Here is a 22,256-nt window from a genome sequence, read left to right on the forward strand (position 1 = left end):
GCCAATATCTATATAAATGTACTAGAAATGGTTTTGCTCACAGATGCTTGATGCTTCCTTAGTAACATTTTGATTAATCAATGAACCAGTTCTTAAAACTTTTAATGAACTCATGTTTTTTTAGTATTAATATTATTTGATTTAAATGAAAACTTAGAGAAATGTGCAATGAGAAACCAACTGCTTTGGAAAAAATAAGGATCAACTTTCTCAACACTCACCTCTACCAATGGACTTAATTTTTTAAAAAGAAAACAAAACCAAAATTTGTTGCACAAATAACCAGACTGATTTACATTTATTGTCCTTTCAGACTTTCATGTCTTCGAGGTCACAGAAATTTCTTAAATAAGGTCTGTTGTTTAGCTTGAGATAATTCTCCTAGGCTCTAGCTTTCTGGAATATTTTAATCTTAAAGTATTCCTACTGTGATTCCTTTAATCTACTTGTAGCTGCTTGCTTTCAAAAAACAGGGGTGAAAAAATGCATATAGTTCCCTTTTCCATTTCACAAAGAAAAGAAAATATTAGATATTCTTGACTATACATTTTTGTTTTATTTTCATTCTTAATATGCTTATAAAACCCCCTAATGGTGTTTGTCCATATTTGATGTTGATATTTTTGACCTTTTAAACTTTATAGTTGATGAAATATGTTAAGTTGTAGCTTAGATGAATTGCTAATAAATGGATACTTCTTTCTCCTGTTATAGGTAATTTTCTTTTTATTATGCTTTCACATGTCCTTTTTCAGAGCAAATTGCATTGAATTTAAGTCTTCAAAATGTTCTTTGAAGCAAGCAGTATGATATGTCTGAGATTATCTCAGCTGTTATTAACACCTTTCTCCTACCCTGCTCTTCTCCCCTACTTTTAAAAGTCTGTTCCCAGGGAGCTATGGGAGAGTTATTTATTTATTTATTTATTTCAGATAAATATATTACTACTTAGTGTCATATTCTGTTTGTAGAAAGTAAATGTCTCATCATCAGTGCTCAGGCAATAGCTTATTTTAAGTAAATATTTACTGGGGTTTTTTTGGTTTTTTTTGTAGTACAGAAAGAGTCTATAATGCAGTGTTAAATATTATTCTTGCTAAATAAGTACCCAAAATAAAACAGTTTCATTTTAATAAGGACCTATGATTTAGATTTCACTTCTTTTGTGAGTGATCCAAGCAGACTTACGTATGTTTTGCTAATACCTGAAGCTTTGGTTTGGACACGTGTCATATAGCCTTGATGGCATTGTACCTCACTACCTTATTTCAAGAGAAAAGAGAAGAAAAGGCTGAGCTTTTTTTTGTTTTGTTTTTTGGTTTTTGTGGGGTTTTTGGGGGGTTTTTTTTTCACTCCTTATTCAAAGTTTTGTAAAGAAATAGAAAATTCTACTATTAGTGTATGTCTAAAGACTATTATCTAAAGAGGGAAAAAGAAACAAGGGTAGAGTATCTGAAGTGTGTTTTCACAATTGTAATGTATCTTACAGTTTCCTGTAACAGAGATGCCAAAACACATCACATTTATTACATATCTTGTTTTGTGTTGAGTAACAAACCAGTGCTCAGAGTCCTATTTCACTCTTTCTGAATGTTTGATTTCCTTGATGGCCCCTGTAGAGGTTGTTTAGAGAACACAACTTCTTATGAGGGAGACTGATGAAAAATAATCCAAAGGATATTGAATAATGGACACATGAATAAACAGTATTAGAGTGGAACAGGTCTGTCTTTTGTATAAAGTGATTCCTCATAGACCTATCAAAATTCTTCAAATAAGTCAGTATACATGGGAGATCCCACAGACATAGGCACAGATAAAATAACTGGTTCAAGACAGAAAACATGACCAGTTTTCATATTGGGGAGGAGGTTATTGCAGAGACCTACATAAGAAGGTGAGGAGGGAAAGCAGCCTTAATCTTTTTGGATAAAATTACATATGTAATATTGAATAAATATTGTTATTCAATAGTGAAATCTTGTCTTTGTAACATAGAGATCTGTGAGACTATCAGGTCAGCAGCATTTAAGAAAATAAATATAATGATAAGAGCTCTTTCAGAAATATGGAGAACATCAGGATGCCCCAAGCTAGAGCTGCAGCAAACTCATAGGCTAAGCAAGGCAAGCAATCCCATATCCTATTACAGGTTTTAAAAAAATAAATAGTAGAATTAAAACAAGTTCAAAACAAACAAGAATATATAGCTTGGATATGGTAAACTATTAAATAACCTAAACTCTTCCATTTAGAGATAAAAATTTTAGGACCTGTTAGAAGTCTATAAAATTTTAAGTGGCATGGGAGAGGGTGAATAAGGGTCAAGAGACAGTAAATGGTGGGTTTAAAACAACAAAAAGCAATGCTACTTCAGACAGTGCAGGCTGGCATACTATTTCATAAGATAGTGCAAATTAGAAGCTTATATGAGCTCAAACCCATTTAGAATTAATAGAAGAAAAATCCAATCAATATAGCTCAGGAGGCTGATATTACCTCTGATTCAAAGCCTGTAATCTAGAAACCACTGGTGTGCAGAGTATCATCAGAAAGTATTGCTCTGTGTGCCCTCTAATATGCTTCCCCAAACATCTGTTAATGGAAATGCTACATTCAAAGCACAGTACTGGTTTATGTAGACTTTTACTTTAATCTAAACAGTTAGTTTATATGTTATTCTGTTTTTCTGATTTTTAAAATATTCAATTTGTAGGTCTTGATGTTTTACAGTAGATGCTCCTTTTTGTTGCAGTAAGTGGGAAGGACAGATCTGGCTAACCAGATGTGGTTCTGATCTGAAGACAGACCAAAATGGGCATTCTAGAAGTTATTAAAATTTGCCTGTTAGTTAATATAGCTAAATCTACAAGCTAAATCTAAAAGTCTCTCTAAAAGTCATAAGTTTTGCTCTAAGGATACTGAAATGAAGGTATTTTAGGGAAATAAATTCAGCTGCTTTGGCTCCTCATTTTCTTATAGTCAGGCTTGGCTGATTCATGCAGAAAACTATGTTAAGTGATGGAGGTAGGAACAGAGAATTTGGAAAAGTTGTTTTTTTACTTTCAGGGATTTATTCTTTCAGTTCTCACTGAGCACGAACTTCTACTGGTGTTTACACAATGCTAGATGTATCGATATTAGTGTAACTGTACCATTGCTGGAAGATAATACAAAATTTTCTAAATTATGCATTTTTGGGAAAAGATTTCTGCATCTTTCACTTTTTTCCTTCTAAAACTCCCTTCTGTATGGCTGAAGTGTTGGATAGAATTCAGCTACTAAATATGTTCAGAATGGAAAATGTGTTCATGGGTAACATTAAGTATATTGAAATATTCTGTACATTTCTAGTGTAAATATTCTACTGCGTTTCTGCTGTAAATTTAAATAATTTACGAAGGAGTGTGCACACAATGGTCACTGGAGGATAGTTAGGCCTGGAGGAAATTGAAATGAGTTCTGCAAGAAAGCTTGTACAACTGTACAACACAAAAAATACTAAGTGAAACCTGAGCTTACTTTTAATGCAAATTAAAAATATTTTCAACAAAACATTGGGATTATTTCAAAGGAGGATTTGGCTTTATTTTCAAATGTTCTTTTCTGCAGTAAGATTCAAAGCACATTTTATTGCAAACTGAAACACCCACAAAGACTTGGAAAGGAAATTGTAACAGTGAAAGCAGTTCACAGTACTTCCACAGTACTGTCATGCACAGAACTTTTCCACAACATTGAAGTTGTTAGCTACAGGCTTAGTCCAAGTTTCAGCCAGTAAAGACTGGCGAGTATGCTTAATAACAAGAGCTCACAAAATTATATTGATGTGCAGCTGGAAACTGGAGATAAAAAGACCGACAGTTGACTGAGTGTGATGTGCCTTCCATTGAAAATTATATATGTCATTTTATAATTTTTTTTTCAATCTTTCTCCAAAAATAAGAGCGGAAATATTTTTTTAAAAGTACTACTTAGTGAGCTGTCTGGAGTTTTGTGCTATAACTATATATAAGTTTTATGGGTTTGGTTTGTTGAAGTTTTTTTAACGAATATAGTGTCATGTTATTTGTGCTTCTAGAAATAATATTTACATCAGGACAACTATTCATGAAGTATTCAAAGCTCTTTTGAGGTAGACGAATATCTACATGTTGCAGAAAAGGAAACAAAATGCTAAGATAAAAATTTGCTTGTAAGTCTCTGTGATGCTACCAAACAGATGTGCTTTTGTGCTGCTTAGTAGTATCATCTCTGACAATGTGTTTACCTCAATTTGTTAAAACAGTTCTTTTGTCATAAATTACTTTTGAAGCCTGCTAATGAGAATTTTTGTTGCTTATTTGCTGTGAGAGTATCTCTAATATACAGTCTTGACATTTTTTGACTTTGACAGTTCCTGAGGGGCAGTAGGAAGAGAACACAAACTCCTCACTTGTATAAGCTGATTACTCTTAGTAAAGTCAGCATTTAAGGATCATTTATAATCACATTTGGAGGTGATTCTCATATAACTATTGGCAGAATCTGCTTTTAATTTGGTACTGATGTGCTTCAAGTGGAGATGTTGTCACACTCTAAGGAAAAAAAAATCCACAACAGCTGGGCAAATATTGGTAATTCATGATGAAGCTAGCATTTTGAACTGCAGGCAAGACATAGTGCTTCACAGGAGCAATTCTTCAGGGGGGTTCAGATGTTGTGAACTCTGGATAAATACATTAGTCAGAAAATGGCTTGGAGTAAGCTTAGTTAATCTTTAAAAACTAATTCATGGTTTGTATTAAATTCTATTTCCACTTGAAATTAAGATAGTGTTGACTTTCCTTCTGGAAATTTTGTTTATTGGAGTTGGCTGTACTGTGATAGAATGGAATGCAAGTACACAGATTTATAATTTTAAGGTTGTTCATTTTTTGGGGGGGAAAAAAAGATAAACAAAGAAGCAAACAAACAAACAAAAAAATAGTGACATATCTTCATCCCTTACAGGTTATGTGAACTGTTGTTTAACTCCAGAAATCAGTAGTAAAATAAACTTAAAGACAATTATGTGTTACATCTTATTATGTCTTATTAAGGCAATTATGTATTTATGCTTGAATTTCCAAATACTTCATTGTATTACTGTAAATAACGTAAACAGTAAGGCAGCTTTTGCTGTGCTGTAAAAACAGAGCATCCTAGCATCCCCAAATCCATCTCAGATACTCAAAAGTATTCTGAATTTTTGTTTTTCAAGCATACCTAACGTAAACCCCACTTTTTTCTTTATACTTTTAAGGTTTTGATGAAGATGGTTATGTTTCAGAAACTGGTGGAAGGTGGTTGTATCACCCTTTAGTTTTTTTAACGACTTAGCTTTAATCAGTCTAAACATCTCCCCAGATGGATATATCAGATTCAGAGTTACTTAATCTCTTTAATTGTAATTGATATATTCCTTTGAAATATAATATTAATTCTTAGATGTAATGTGAAATTGCTCTATTAATAAACTATTAATATATTTTCATCTGTACTAATAGACATACACGTGAATCATTGTCAAGTAGACAGACAAATCATCTGTCTGTACAAATGTTTGAGATTTCTTTTAGTTAATTTAATAAGTTAAAAATTAATTCCTGTTTTATTGTCAGTTATGTGTAGATATTTACATTTATACATTTTAGGATAAATATTATTTTGGCATTCATCTGCATATTTTTGTTTCACAAATTATATTATAGACCCAAAGAAACGATATTTTTATCTGTTTAGCTCCTATTTTTTGTTCCCTTAAATATGTCAATATCTGCATTTTGTGATTTCTCTCTCTGTTACTTATTGTCAAGTTACATCGACATAGATTAATATACATTTCCTAGCAAATTTTATTCTGTTATTAAAAATAACTCTCTCTTTGATAGTATTTTCTCATATTTTAATTCTCTTAAATATTTAATAGGGTTTTTAAATTTTTTTTTTCCTCATTTTCCTTTAGCATCAAGTCTTTTTCTTGTTTGAGGTTGTTTGTTTGTTTGTTTGTTTGTTTTTTATGAAAGTAATTATGTCTTAAGAAGTAGTACATGGTAGCAACTTGTCAAAATCAATAGGGTTTTTTTTAATTCCTTCTTTTTTATTAAGTAATTTTACTTATCAGATGATTTCTTTTGTAATCTTTTTATTCAACAATCTCTAATTTTAGAATCTACTACATTTGGGTTTGGGTGGTATTTTTTTTAGGATAGGTTTTAACTTCAATTTGGAGAATTTTTGATTCAATAGATCTTGTAAGGTCAGAAGAAATCGTTTATTTATTTTTATGACTTTAATTCGTGTGTTATTCCCAATATTCTTTGTTACTACTTGGGCAGGCTTTAAAAATCTGACCAAAAAGGTTTCTTCAGAAAATCATTAATTCTGATGTTTTTGAAACAGAATGTACAATCTGTTCTACAAAACCCGTAGATATTTGTTAGAATTGGAATAAGTATTCCACACTCTTTAAAAATTCCTAGCAAAATGATAGATTGGTTAACTTCATTGTCAGCTTCATGCTATGTGGTGTTTTGATGCTAAAGTGTACTACTAGATTATATTCAGATAATTTTTATTTATTTATTTATTTATTTACTGTTGGAATAAGTAAAATGGATGAATTAGGCAGCTAAATTAATATTTTATAAAGATGGCAAGTTCTTATTATCTGTATTTACTCAGTTGACAGTCTGTTTACTCACCAGACTAGAATTTAAAGCAATTTACAAAAATGAAATTTCAGAAAGTACTGAATGAATATTCTTAAGGAATTTATTGTTTGATAAGCTAAAGAGTTGTTCCCTCTTTTTTAACTCATTTGTCACATTATGAGGGGGAAGGCTATGGTATTCAAAAACTGCTCAGGATAACAGATTGGAGGTGGGAGAGGGAATAGGGTGAGGGTAACTGAGAACAGGTCTTTATCATGTGGTAACTGTTATAAAATAAATTAAGATCTATGCTGGATTCATTATTACTGGATTGTTCCCTGATATAATCTGTTGTCTGGTTAGATGATACTTCTGGTATATTACATTTCTTCTTCTGATGCCCAGGACAAGATAGTCAGTACTTAATTTTAAAAAGAAGATAAGTAATCTGAACTCAACAAATTTCAAAATGTTTATTTCATTATATTCAGTGAGCTTTGAAAAAGGTAGAAATAATGTCAAGTGATCTGCATATAAAGAAGGTATGAGAGAAGAAAGGATGTGATTTGAAGGAACATCTTTCAGTATGTTTTTTCAAATATTATTTGGCTTTATGATGAATTTTTATTTCTGCTTGAGCATTTATGTGGACAGAGAGTTAATGTGTTCTACTGAAATTACTGCTGCTCTATATCTAAATGATGATTTTGTGCGGGAACTGGGAACATTTCTGTTCTTTCAATTAACGTGGAATCTCATATTGTTTTATAAAGACACAGGTTTAGCATTTATTAGTCATGTCTTTTACTACTTAGGAAAAAATAAGTAAATTTTGTTCCACCTAATCTACAACACCCCATTCTGCTAGGTAGATATTTATGCCTTGGGAGTTATCTTCACTTCTTCCATCTAATAAAAAACATAGCTGTATGTCAAACATACTTTCCAGAATGTTATGCAAATTCTTAATTTTTTAAGTCTTAAAAAAAAGGAATGTAACTGAATATTAAAAGAAAATGCAAGAGTAGAGTGGTAAAACTTCCCCAGGCACAATCACCTGCATACAGTTATTCCACTTCATCTGCTTTTACACACATGGATGAAACAATGCATTTGAAACAGTGTAGAAAGCAGATGAAAAAGGTTGCCATGTGCCTCTCTCTGCTTGAAGCTCTTGGGCTTAATGCTTAACAGTACCAGTTCAAGAGAACAAATCCAAGTCAATAAGCTCTGAAGGAGAAAAGTATACCAAGGAAATGATATCAGGAAATAAGTATTATGGGAATGTTAACTTCCAGTTATTGTATCTGATCTTTTTCACAGTCATAGAATGGTTGGCTTGGAAGCTTGGAAGGGACCTTAAAGATCATCCAGTTCCAACCCCCCTGCCATCAGCAGGGACACCTTCCACTAGACCAGGTTGCTCAAAGCCTCATCCAACCTGGCCCTGAACACTTCCAGGGAGGAGCAACCACAGCTTCTCTGGGAAACCTGGGCCAGTGTCTCACCACCCTCACATTTAAAAATTTCTTCCTAATACCTAATCTAAACTTCCCCTTTTCCAGTTTCAAGCCATCAGCTCTTGTTCTATCACTACCTGCCTTTGGAAAAAGTCCCTCCCCAGCTTCCTTGTAGCCCCTTCAGGTACTGGAAGGCTGCTATATCTCCCTGGAGCCTTCTCTTTTCCAAGCTGAACAGCCCCAACTCTCTCAACCTGTCGACATAGGGATATGCTCCAGCCCTTGGATCATCCTCATGGCCTCCTCTGGACTTGCTCCAGTATGCCCATGTCCTTTTTATGTTGAGGGCTACAGAACTGGACACATTACTCAAGACGGGGTCTTAAAAGAGTGGAGTGGAGTAGAATAGAATCATGTCCCTCAACCTGCTGGCCACAATTCTCTTGATGCAGCCCAGGATACTGTTGACCTTCTGGGCTGCAAGCGCACTTTGCTGGCTCATGTTGAACTTCTCCTCCACCACCACCCCCAAGTCCTTCTCCTTAGGAATGTTCTTGATCCATTCTCTGCCCAGCCTGTATCAATGTTTGGGGTTTCCGCAACCCAGATGCAGGACCTTGCGTTTGGCCTTGTTGAGCTTCATGAGGTTAGCACAAGCCCACCTCTCAAGCCTGTCAAGGTTCCTCTGAATGGCCAGTATTTTCTCACTTTATACATAAAAGGAAAGAGAAAAAAATATCTTTACTTTCAAGCACAAGAGTTGGCATTTAAAGGTATTAATTTGCAAAAACTTTTGTTTGCAATGTTTTCTCCAATAAATTAATGATGAATGGTTTACTCTGAAGGGAGCAATGTTAAGCAGATTACTAACCTCCTTCTCTCCACTGGTTAAAAGAGCAGTTTAATGTTAATTTCAGATATTTCTTTTGCTAAAAAAGAGTTCTTTTCAGAAGCCGATCTTTTCAGGACTTGTTCAGACTATATGTTGCTATGATTCACCCACTGAAATGAATGGTAGCTGTTTATCCACTTGACTATTAAAGTTATACTAGTGTTCTTCTGACAGAAGAGAACAAGAAAACATCTCAGTTTAGATGAATCGCAGTCATAACAAGGTTTACCTTGGAAATATCCCATTATTAACAGTCAGAGAACAGAGAGCCCCACTTCAGTGGCATTCATTCTTTCTCTACTACTAGTGTCTTCCTGTACTATCCTTCATGTGTGAGCTATGTCTTAAACAGTGGGGCACAGAGTTCAACAGTCTACCAATTCTTATTGGGTTAGGTGATAACGACACTTTTCTTCCAAATTATTTTGGAATCCATATGAGGATCCTGGTAAAAGAAATAGAAACATTTTCTTTTCTTTATTTTTTTTTCTATTTATCCCATAGATTATTCTCATTTTCCCTTTTTATTAGTATGAATAATTGCTACTGTACTATCAGTTGTAAATATAGATGACTGACTGAATGCACAAAGAAACTGTGACTGTTAAACACTGTTAAGGATGTGAAACAGCTTGTGTGTGGGATCACATACCTAGTTTAGGACTATAGGAAAATATCTCTTAAAATTTTGCCAGCAATTTAGATTATATTATGTGGTAGTGCCTGTGTGAGAGTCCAATGATATGCATATGTTGCTTTACCTTCAGTTTTTCATAATTTCAAATTTAGATAATTCACTTGCAGGACAATATCTGATAAACTAGAAGTGTCATAGGATGTATAAAATTCATAAAACAGGAAAATAATTGGATGTTGTATTGCATGATGATGGTTACAGATGATAATTGTTCTCACCTTCATCGATCTCACATAACGATCTTCCTTTAAAGGTCAGAAATAGACTGAGGCCTGCACAGAAAATGTATCATTCCACGGTCAAGCTGGTTACATGCCAGCTGAGGATCTGAACTGAAGATGTATATGATCCATGAGGTTTGAGGTTTAAATTGCTGGACACCACAAAACCATTAAGCAAATTAATGTTCACTGACATTTCATGAGCTCATTTAAAATATACCTGGATTAATCTATTTTTTTTTCCAGAGCAAAAATGTTAAAACTTTTACTATTTAGTTTGACAGAGTTTTATATACTTTTCCTCCTGTCTGGCAAGCCAAATGATGTGGTCTGACTGTGAAAGCTTTCTTGTATTTTTTTAAGCTCTTTATTCTAGACATACTTCTGTTAGACTTCTTGAATAAGGTTGTGGGTTTGAGGTTTATTGGGTTTTTGGGTTTTTTGTTTTTTGTTTTTCTTTGGTAAGCTAAGTGTCTTTTAATAATCTCACTTTTTACAGCTTCACTTTTGAGTGGAAAAAATTAAGATTTCCCAGTCCTTCTCTAGATAAATGTAGACAATTAATTTACATGAAATTTCACACTTTTCTTTAGCATTGTCACTTTAGACAGCTTTGTGAATCTGGAGGCATCGCTTTTAATTTTTTTTTATTCTCCAGACATAATTTTATTGGAAATATTGCTTTTGTTAAAATCTTCAATCCTAGTTGTATCAATATATTTTTTGTAATTTTTTTGGAAATTGATTATTGGTTTTAATGTATATTTTCTAAGTTTCTTTAGTGCAGTCTGCTGCCAATACCACTCTGATGACACCAAATACAAGCCATTATTTCATGTTTATGCAAGACTATCATTAGTTTTGTCTTGTATATAAAATGATAATGACTCTCCATTAAACTCTCTTCAATGACAACAGAAATAAGCAAGAAGTAGAACTTCTAGCACTTTTAGAACTTCTAGTAGCATGCATTTTCTCCATGAAAAATTATCTTCTGACATGTTTTTTCTTAATCTGTATTTAATAGTATTTTTATACAAAGTCTCAATTTAAGATGAAAGTGGAACGTCCCATTCTGGATGGAGAGAACTACAAATTAAGATTTGAACTACATCAAATGAGACTTATTTACTATGTATTTATAAATCCTAAATCGACCTGAACTATTTCACTGTCTACATTGACAACATGAATTCAAGCAGTAAATCTTAATTAGCTTCACTGAAGCTGGATGATTTAGCTGAGATTAACATTCATTACATATAAATCTATTCACATCCAGTTTATCATTTTATTGCAAAACTAAAAATTTTCAACAAATAAAAACCTGTGAGAGCTTCAAAACAAAAGATTTTTGAGTTTGTTGATCTAATATTGATTTATTTTCATGAGAAAGATCTATTTAGAGAAGATAATCTCTACGAGGAAAAAAACCAAACCAAACCAAATTAAAAAAAAAAAGTAATTAATATCTTGTATTTGCATTGAAATTGTAGAGAAACTTAGAGGATCCCATGAAAAATTTTCCCTCACAGGGCAATATGCCGTCTCAAATGACTTCAAGTATGTTTTAATGAGATTCTGAAGTGTCAAGGTAAATTACATAAAGAACAACAACAAAAAAATAACATTAAAAACTTGTCAGTGTCCTATTTTATGTATCTAGATATTCTAAAAGAAATAAAGGATTAGAATGTTGAAACACCAGACTACAGTGGGCAACCTCCTGTTTAACAAGACTGTGCACTGCTGTGTCTCACAAACCTGAGTTAAAGGAAATATGCAGCTAGTATAAATCTACTTAGATTTTTCAAAAGTGTATTAATCTACTTTCTTTATCAAAATGTAATCTATCATGGGATAAAAGGGGAAGATTCTCAAACAGATAAAAATAATTGTTTAAAAAAACTAAGTAGATCTGAATTTTGAAATAGATAGATGAACACTGGGGACCTATATTAATGAGATAGTGCTTATGCTGTTCTACCTAGTCACCTCAGTACTCAAGCCTTTTACTAACAAGTAAGATATTTGTTTTAGTATAAAGAAAGAGACAATTGTAGAGTTTCAGAGGGTCTTTGGTCCTAATAACTGAGAAGTAAAATGACATTAAATAAAATACAGCTAAATGTAAAATGATAGAACTGTGAAAATCTCAGTTCAGTACAATCAAATCAGTGATAGAGCTAAAAGAATGATAGGCATTATGAAGAAATAACATAAAAAAGCAGAACATACTCTTGTGCAATGCATATTGAATGTTTAGCAAAACCCTCAAAGACGTGCAATTAGCTTACAAGGTGTTAGACATGATAGACCTGTGATTCAGACAACAAGAAACAGCTTTGTGGAAGAAAAAAATAGAAATGGGAATAATGATAAAGAGGAACAGTACAGCAGTTGCTTAAGCCTCCCATTCAAACCATGGGCTATTGCTAACTTTACATCAGCAGTTGTCCAACTAAGTCTAGAAAAGCTCCAAGGATGGATATTTTACAGCCTCTTCAGCTATGCTTTTCCATTAATGCACTACTTTCATATCTAGAGGTTTTTATTTTGCCCCTTTTAAGCCTCCTAAACTATAATTTGAGGCTACTGTTCCTTGTTTTGTCATCTAGCACTACCCAGAAAAGTGTAACTTCATCATCTCTGTAACTTTCTCATACCTAGTTGAGTGTTGCTATTAGATCCTTTTACTCACAACCTGCACTCTTCCAAAATAAACAAGCCCTTTAACGGGTCCTCTAACTTCTCCTCAGAGGCCATATGCTCTTGCGCTAACAGTCTTAATAACGCATTACTAGGCAAATCCAACATTGCTCTTAAAAAAATATACCAAAAACTTAAGAGTGTTCCAGTTATGGCCTCGTTAGTGCTAGTCAAAGGCAGAGAATAACTTCCCCTGATTCGCTGGTTATGCAATTTTCTTTATACAACATGAGAACATGCTTTTCACTCATTTTTAACCTGATGTTCACCCAGTTTCCTAGTCCTTTTCAACCTGATTCCCACCTATTCCCTTAGACCTTTTCATCAGAATTGCCACCCAATCAATCAGTTCCTGGCCTCTACCTACCTGTGTGCCTCTAATCCTCATCAGGAGGTTATTCTGCCCAGGCACAAAACTTTGCACTTCTGTTCGTTGAAATTCATAAGGTTTCTGTAAGGTCGGTGGTAGACTTTTCAAAGTTCCTTTGGACTGAAGTTCTATCATTTGGCATATTAACCGTTTTACCCAAGTTTACTTATCAACTGAAAATTTGTTGAGTGCTTTCTTCTTCATTATATAGGTTGATTATTAAAGTATTAAGTCATATTGGCCTCAGCAGGATCCTCCTGGTTTAATTTGCTTTTTAGGGGCACACTGCTGGCTGTCAATGCACTGATTTGAGCCTGGAGGTACAGCCAATTGTCGTTCCACCTAGTAGTTTGTTCTTTCAGTCCATATTTCCTCAGCTTCCAAATAAGAATGCTATGAGAAAATATTAAAGGCTTTTTTACTCATGGTGTATTGCATCATCACTCCTCATCATCACAACCTTTGGTGTCATTATGAGTGATTTTTTACTGGCAAATCTGTATTGACTGTTTCTGGTTATCTCATTGTCTTAATGTGCTTGGAAATGGATTCAAAAAAACATGGTTGGGGTCTTTCAAAGACTGAAATTTACTAGACCATAGTTCCCCAAACACTTGTCCCTGCTCCTCTTAAAACTGTTATCTTCAGTCATTATGGACCTTTTTCTAGTTGCATGGTATTTCACAGGTCATAGTGGCCTTGCTCTTTCAGCACACTCAGGTGAAGTCCATCTATGAATATGAATACACTTAGCTTCTGTACATAGTTTCTAATCTAGACAATCACCCATGTCAATGTTAATATGGCTGTTTCTTACAGCCTTCTGTAAGAATAAGGCTTCTGTGAGAAGCCTTCTGAGCTTCTCCCTTGTTATAATTTTTATATATACATGTATTCTCACATTATAAATTCTTCTTACTTTTGATTAAAACATTTTTTTTTCTATAAAACGGGCTTTCTACCATTTAGCAAAAAATTTCCAATTGCTGCTGAATGATTCTAAGCCTTAAAAATAAGCCTTCATCAAAAACCGTTGTATGTGTCAAACATAGATTTTGTTAACATTGCTGTTATCAGGCCAGAAGAGCACTTCACAATTGTAGCAGAGACTGTGAAGCTTTCAGAGCTTTCACTTAGTGGATAGAAGTCAAAAGTTTACAGAGAAGAAAATACTGAGCAGGCAACTATTTTTGAAAGTATAACTACTTGGCACACAGAAGAAAGCACTATTTAAACAAGATTTTTAGACATGCACACACAAAAGAAAGCATATTACTGTACTCTCACAATGGAAATTCTGTTCCTAACCATCATGTTTGTATTAACTGAAGTTAGTGTGAAATTGCAAAATCTATTATCACAGTAGGGATGAAAAGCCACTTTCACAAATATCACAAGGAGACTATGCAAGACATTCTGTCAGTTCTTTGATGGATTGGGATAATAAAAAAGATATAAAGGTCATGTCTGGCTGAATCAAGTACCTCCATGTAATCTTTTTTCTTCATAATGCTTGGGAGACTGTATTTCTGGTAGTAACTGAGGGAAAGGAAGCCAAACAACTCACATCCTGTAATACAGGAGATGTCTCTGCTCAGATGTGGGCAACAGACTTTATGAGAGGTGTTCCAAGGATGCAATAAATATCACATTCTTCAGTTTAAGGGAGACCATTTCTTTGTAATTTAAGTCTCAAATGTCAGTCCAGTGTGGGTGGGGGAGAAAGGGCAGGGGGAAAAGAGAGAGGAAGAAAGAATTTATGTTTAATTTTTGCTGTTTTTTTCACTGGTATGCCACTTTCAGAAAAGCAGAATGTGTCAAAATCCCAAAGTGTAAACCCAGGAATTGTTTTAACTTCTTATTTTAATTCTCTTTTAGAAATCAAGCTTCTTTGCTGAAGGCCAAAAGAGTTATCCACATTGTCAGTTTGTTTGGACGTCTGCTCCTCACTCAATCAGGCCTCTTTCCTCCATTCAGGGAAAAAAATTACAATAATTTATTAATCTCTGGAATTTGGCTGGAGTCAGGGAGCCCAGAGAGCTTCCTTCATGTTCTTGAATCACAGGCTGAAACAAGGTACTCAGAGTCCATCATGCTTGTGTAATCTCTTCCCATGTTTATGTTTTTGACACAGCATCACAAGAGTCGTTCTCTGGGGCACCAATGCCCTCTGAGCCCTGAGGTTTTGGGGCGGACTGGTGCTGCATTTCCTACACATCTCCTATACTGTTTCATTTAAATTCAGGGCTTAAACTTTCCTGGAAGTTTAATGACATCTTTCATTAGCCCTTTATTTTTGCTTCATCTCTCACTCAGCAATAAATGGTGTAAATGTCAATTCCATAGTAAAATGTAGAAATGTGATGTCAGCACATATTTCTTACAAGTCTCACTTCCTGAGAATTGTGGTCACAATTTATGTCACTGGGGGCATCAGTCTTTCAAGTGAAGCTTTGCAAATGGCAAACCTGTGTTATATATGATCTTCAACAGCTAGCTGATTATGAGGATGACGAGAGACGTGAAGCTTAGTTGACAGTAACACTTGAGTGACTTTGCAGAGACATCATTAATTAAAGATGCAGCTCAGTAACTCCCTGATTCTTCTTCTGTACCCAAATTATATTTGATGGAAAGTTTACAGGACCATCATGAAGACTGTTAGGGATAGTTAATTGTCTGGGACCATACAGAACTAGTTCAGAGACTTTTAAAAATAAAATAATTCCTTGAATAAGAACAGTTGTTCATTTTTCTGTGCATGAAATCAAGAAGAACCTTCAGATGGGACCATATATCATCTTAAGAATTTGAGCAGAGAACAAAGGTTCTGTCTTTGGTTCAGCATTTCATCATCCTTCAGTTTATATGGATAGTTTCAAATACCACAATTTTGAAGACAAAAATATATTTGTAACTTTAGAGGCTTAGGGCATTTTAATGATCACAAAATGCCATCAATTCTAGATGCATAGCTGGAGGATTGCTAGACATATTGGATAATCCAGCTGTGCACTAGGGAAAAAAAAAAAAAAAAAAGCTTTTTTTTTATTCTTAGTCTTCAGCTTCTTGGCTGAAAATGTTTTCTGAGTACCTTGAGCCATAGAGAGTCGAAATGAAAAAATATTATAAGACAAAACCCAAGCCACGGCTGAAAAATTGCTACTATGCATTGTAGACACATTTGCAGTAGTGGACTTTTAAAGATATACAATGATATATGTGTGGCATTTTAGGTTAAACTCTCTCCCTTTATGCTGAAAAACTATTTCTAAATAAACATTTCTTCCTAGGACATGATGGCAGTTACAGCACTACAGTGAGAGGAAGAATGAAATGTCCCAAGAGAGTACATTTCAGTGTTAGAACAGGTGAATGAAAGCTATCCTGATCTTTGCATGGGAGGAATAGAAAGTTATCAGAGGGTTGTGATAAGGCCAAAGCACATGTGACAATGTCTTCTGAAAGCTCACAGCTGTGTGTCTTTGTCTTATGAACAAACAAGGTGCTGTCTTACACCTTTCCTGTTACTTTTTTTTAATAAAATTACAAAACATCAAATTTATCACCTGCAGCTCCAGGCTTCAGTAAAGACCTTAAAAGTGTTATGTCCAAAAAATGCACCAGACTCCTCTGAGGGTTGAGTGTGTAACTTCCTAGCTTTTCTGAGAATCCTAGCCTCAGGTTAAGGCACAAAAAACCCCCAGAAACTTGATATCATTAAGTTCAAAACAGTAGTAAAAACCTTTAGTCATGTTTGTTGTAATGATTGTTCCACATTTGAGTATCTCGTGGTATGAAAATGATTCTCCAGTGCATTGTAGGAAAATTACCATCCCTTGTCCTTTTGCCCTTTAAATAGTTAGCAAATATGCGTTTGCTGACAGCAGCCATTTTCTTGACATCATATCTCTGAAAGTTGAAATCCTGAGTTGATAAGTAGGATATAGCCTTTTGCTAACCCTCTTAACTGTTGCATTAGATGTGATTAATGAAGACTGTGGCCTATTGCTTTCTTTCTTCTAGCTGCTAAATCTAATAACAATTTCATGCTCTTAGTATTTTGACCTGAAGAGCATGCCACAAATAGAGACTTTAAGAAAGTAAGGTGATTTCCTCCCTCCTCTTAAGGTAGAAGGAAAAAATGTTCTGTTAGACCTGAGAGTCCTGAAATTTTAATATAAGAAAAAGATTCCTTGTTCCATCTTATTAATAATATTAAAACCCACCCCCCCCACACATTTAATTTCATACAATAAGTAAATATGAAAGAAAACAGCACATAGAGGTCTGCAGTGTCAGAGTTCTGTTCTGCACTGCTCAAGTACCTTTCACTGAAAGCACTGATTTTTATATTAGTTACTCTTAGACCATTATAAAAACTTCATGTTACTTTACAGTAAACCTTATGTAGGTCATGTGAAAAAAAAAAAAACAACCCAAAACCAACCAACCAACCAACCAAACAAACAAACAAAAACCCCAAACCACAAACTGAATTAAGGATACTTTTAAAATAATGTCTTTTTGCTTTCAGAAATTAATTGATCTTCTTAAAACTCTTGGTAGAGGAAGCTTCATTATTATTTTAGATTTAGAGTGTTTGGCAGTTGCCTAGGATAGGGTGGAGAGTCCATGGAAGAGACAGCAAATGAAGACCACCCACTCTAAATCATGAAGTCATGTGCAGTATAATGCTCTGCTCTGCAGTGGGAAGTTGAATGAATTATTTGGTTTGGATGAAATCAAACATTTGGATCAAAACTCAGATACGGGTTTGTGTGCTAATATATTCTACTGGTCTAGGTTTTGTTTGAATTTTAAATCTACCCCATTTCTACACATTTTTAACTTGAACCAAAGTGTTAACTGAAGTGTTGATCATTCGATTCAAGAATGTTGCTGTGAATATGACTAGTTCAATGAATCCATCACTGTTTATATGTATAGGTATTTGTATACAGCATACATCAATATATATATATATGTTTATTAGTCCTATAATTCTGAAACTAGAACAATCTGGATTTTCTTGCAAATTACTTATATACAAATCCCAGCAGGCAAGCCTAACAGATTTCTTCATTGTATTAAACAAAAGGATATGTAAAATAATTAACTTAATGTGAAAACATTATTAAATTGCATTTTAGATTTCAAGCTTCCTGTGTTATAGCGTATCAAAAGTGATCATGCTGAGGCTGACAAATAATCAGGAAAAATTAGTCAAATTCATCCACAGAAAGTAAAATTACATCTCCTTCAAGCTGGGTTTGTCAAGCAACAATTGTTCTGCAAGAATCATGTGAACAACAGTGTTAATATGCTTACCAAATTATAGATGCTATCAAAACCAAAATTAAACCTACTGAAAGAAAACAACTGTAACTCACATCTCCACTAAATATAAAATATTTGTATGCTATTACATTCCAACAAACTATATAAACTCTTACTTTAAAGATGGAAGATATTACATAAAGCTTGTGGCAATAGTTCAAGGCTTGTTTTAAAAAGATGCTACTAAAATCATTATATCTTTCATTTATTTGAATGTCTAATTTATTTTTTCATTATTTCTGTCTCATAGTTTTATAATAAAGCTCTTGCAGTGTTTGTGAAATTTACAATCAAATATATGCAAATAAGAAGAGATACTGCAAACTGACTTTGAAAATTTTAGGTTTTACGTTCAGAGATATATTAATTCAGTGTAGCCAGCATGGATTTCACTCCGTGGCTTATTGTGCATAATTTTTTCTGTGTAGGGAAGAAGCCTGTAATCTTTCCCAACTTAATTAACAGGCCACAGAAGGATTTTGATGTAGACGTGCGTGCTATATACACTCAAAGCACGGTTCTCTATCTGCATTTATGGTACTGTATCTCAATCTCTGCAATCATTCAATTTTGTTGGTATGTTTCTGTAGTCACAATATCATATACATATCAATTATTTACAAATTTTATAAAACATCATCTGTGTTTGTACACTGGTACTGAATTCCATTATAAACCAAAGAACATTTGGAAGGATTGGGTTTTTGCTTAGAGAGGAGATGCCAGGCATTTTGCAAGAAGCGATTACCAGGAAGCCCCAACGTGCCTCCTCACTTTCCTCCTCCAGTCCCACACACTCTGGGACAGCAGGCAGACAGCAGTAGATTTTATTTTCCAGACTTTTGCCAATGTCAGTGGGTCCTTTATAAGGCTCCGAACACCCAGGCATACCCAACAACTCAAAGGAAAAGTCAAAGCGAGACTCTTCATCACAGAGTGAAGCTCTTCAAAGTCTCAGCTACCAGGCTGAGTCTCTCTCCTTTCCTCATTCATGGTCAACTGAGAACATAACTGTGAACTCTTAATTACTCTGCAGCTCAGGTTCAAGCAGTGATGAGCTGTTATTTAATCTGTTGTCAGTTTTAGCTATTCTCAGATGTGAAAAAGGAAAAGGGTGCTCTGCTTGTTTGCATCAGGGTCATCACACCATGGTGGCAGCTGTCGACTTGCTGACAGGGCTTGGCAAAGGCATGAATGACATGATCTCTACCTGATGGTACTTCAGCACAACCCTGACATCTCCGTACCCAGAAAAATGAACACAGATGTCATAAATAGGCTGATACAGCACTTCACTCTGTCACCCTTCTTCTGTGGCATCACCTTGGTTTTCTTTCTAGTGTGGTTTTTTTTTGGTGGTGGTGGTGGGGGAGGGAATTTCTATTTTCAAGTACAGTGAGAAAAAATATTTGAAATATAATGTCTATTCTCTAATAATCCCTACAGATATCTATAGCTGTATTAATATATAATATCCCCATTTCCCCATGTACGTGTATATTAAGGTCATGGGGATAACAGTTTGTTGAAACTGGAGCTGATAAAAATTTCTTGGTGTCTGAATAGAAAAAAAAACCCCTTGTTTTCACTAAAATGTTCCTTAGGTTTGTGAGGGTTTCTTTCATATCTTTCTTTCTACACCATGTCTTCTTGGAAGACAGACTGCAAGTAGACATGGTGTCAATACACAGTTAACAGAGGGAAGACGTGCGAAGGTTATCTGGCTGTCCAGCTTTGGATATCAGTTAGCTATTAGTTCAGTGTAAGAGACAAAGCAGATTCCTCTTCTAGTAAGTTACTCTCTCTAGATTGTCTTTCATACTTTTAAAATCATAGCTTAGACTTTAAGGCTTTACTTGATTTCTTAGGCACTTCATTCTTCTATCAACCATGATGAGTTTGGCAGGTGAGTATGTAGTAAAAGCTGTGGTGTTACCATGTTAGCATAGGGTGACCCATTATTTTATTGCTTAGTCCTGAGGAATTCACTGCTTCAATAACATTTAAAAACTTTTAACCACCTTCTCTATGGTTCAGACTAGCTTTCAGTTCCCAGTTTATAGATTAGAGCCCTTATTTTCAATGTACCCAGGTATGCAGAATCCTTTTTTTTTTTTTTTTGGAGTTTAAATATTGACATCGTAGAAGTAGAAAAACTCAAGATAAAGCAAATAAAATTTAAGTGAATTTTTTTCTCTCTCAAATGAGAAAATAATTTTAGAAAAACTTTTTTTTTTTTTTCTTTCCACTGGCCTCGGACAGAGAATATGTAGCCCAGAAGCACAGGCTAAAAATTAGAACAGGCTGGTAGAAGAAAGGGTCATATTGCTAATGCTGAATGTTATGAGCATTACCTGTCAAGGACTGTCATAGATTTTACTGAGCTGCACTTTTCAAAGTCACGACTGAACATTACCAGAAGATGTGCTGCAGTTCAACAAAATATTTCAGACATCTGTAATATAGCTCAGGTAACAGATTGGACAAGATATTCCTAATGTTTCCTTCTGGCCCTGGAAGCTGTAAGAGCTAAATGGCCTTATGGACTGAGATAAGATCAACTCAGTGTGCATCTGCGATGCACAAGTTTGATAGGGTCACAGAGGGAAAAAGTATTAAGGGTTTTAATGCTTTAAGATCTGTAAAGATAATGTTGTTTGAGGCATCTTTGATAGCTAAGACATAGTTTTCATTTGTTATGCTTCTCCTAAGCCTTTTTCATTTGTTTACTCCATGGAAATTGGGAGTTAGACGAGAAGACCAATAAAGGTCCATTCTATGGTACTTTTCTATGATTCTATGGAATTTCTCCTGAAGAAGTTGACTGGAAAACCAGAGATTGCATAAGTATTTGAATACTGAGTGCCTTTTTTAACAGATTGTGAATTGGAATCGATTAGAACATACAGGTGCAACAAGGATAACATTTCCACAGAATTTACAGAGATTTCAACAAGTCTTTCAGACTTAAAATTCCCCATTAACAGTATGAATTACAAACTTTTGTCATAACAACTCTAAAAACACAGTGACCTAGTTTTATTCCATACCTTCAAAACTGTTGGTCATAAAAAAAAAAAAAAAAAAAAAAAAAAAAGAAGAAGAAGATAGTAACCATTTGTAAGCATGAACTGAACAAAAGGGAAAATTCTGCACCTTTTCGTGTCAAAAGAAATACATCTCTCCTAGGCTACATAACTTATGTTAGTTGTTATGAGTTGAGTTCCGCTCCCCCAGCCTCCCAGTGTTGGGATCAGAGCCAGTAAGCCTGACTTAAGCAGGAGGAGCTGTGGAGAACTGCACTGGAACAAGCAGAGTCTTCTACTGAACTTTACAACAAGCTGAACAACTTTTGGTTTTTAAAAAAAAAGCCATACAAACAGCAGCTGGCATCTGTTGTTATAAAGGGACATGGCTGAATAGGTAGGAGACAGATTCCCCATTATGAGTCCTCCTTATGGCCTCCGCAAGGATCATTGAGATGTCAGTCACCTGGATTCTAGGGCACTGCTCCATCTTGTCCTCCTGGGGTATTGTGTTTGTGACTACAACTCCCTCAAAAAAGGCATTGTTGATTCAAGAAATTGTTGGCCCAGAAAAGATCCCATGAGTTAAGATGGCATAAACTTTGGTGGCTCCAGCTGACACAAGCTTGTCTGCAGCACGACAGATGGTACCACATGTGTCTGCCATGTCATCTACCAGAATGGCCACTCTGTCTTTCACATCACCCACCAGCACCATGCGATCCACTTTATTGGCCTTCTTGCGCTCCTTGTGAATGAGGGCAAAGTCGATGTTCAGTCCATCGGTGATGGACGTCACTCTCTTGGCTCCACCAGCATCTGGCAAAACAATGGTTCAGTTCTTCCACTCCGCGATATTCTCTTTGA

At 34.7% G+C, this 22,256-nt stretch overlaps 1 pseudogene; it reads right to left on the reverse strand.

Moving 5' to 3' along the window:
• Window positions 1-21,762: 21,762 nt before the first annotated feature.
• On the reverse strand, window positions 21,763-22,248 carry LOC104521563 (ribose-phosphate pyrophosphokinase 1 pseudogene; annotated as a pseudogene).
• Window positions 22,249-22,256: the final 8 nt, after the last annotated feature.

The sequence above is a fragment of the Antrostomus carolinensis genome, unplaced genomic scaffold (genome assembly GCF_000700745.2).
Source record: "Antrostomus carolinensis isolate BGI_N321 unplaced genomic scaffold, ASM70074v2 scaffold10662, whole genome shotgun sequence".
Lineage (NCBI taxonomy): Eukaryota > Metazoa > Chordata > Aves > Caprimulgiformes > Caprimulgidae > Antrostomus > Antrostomus carolinensis.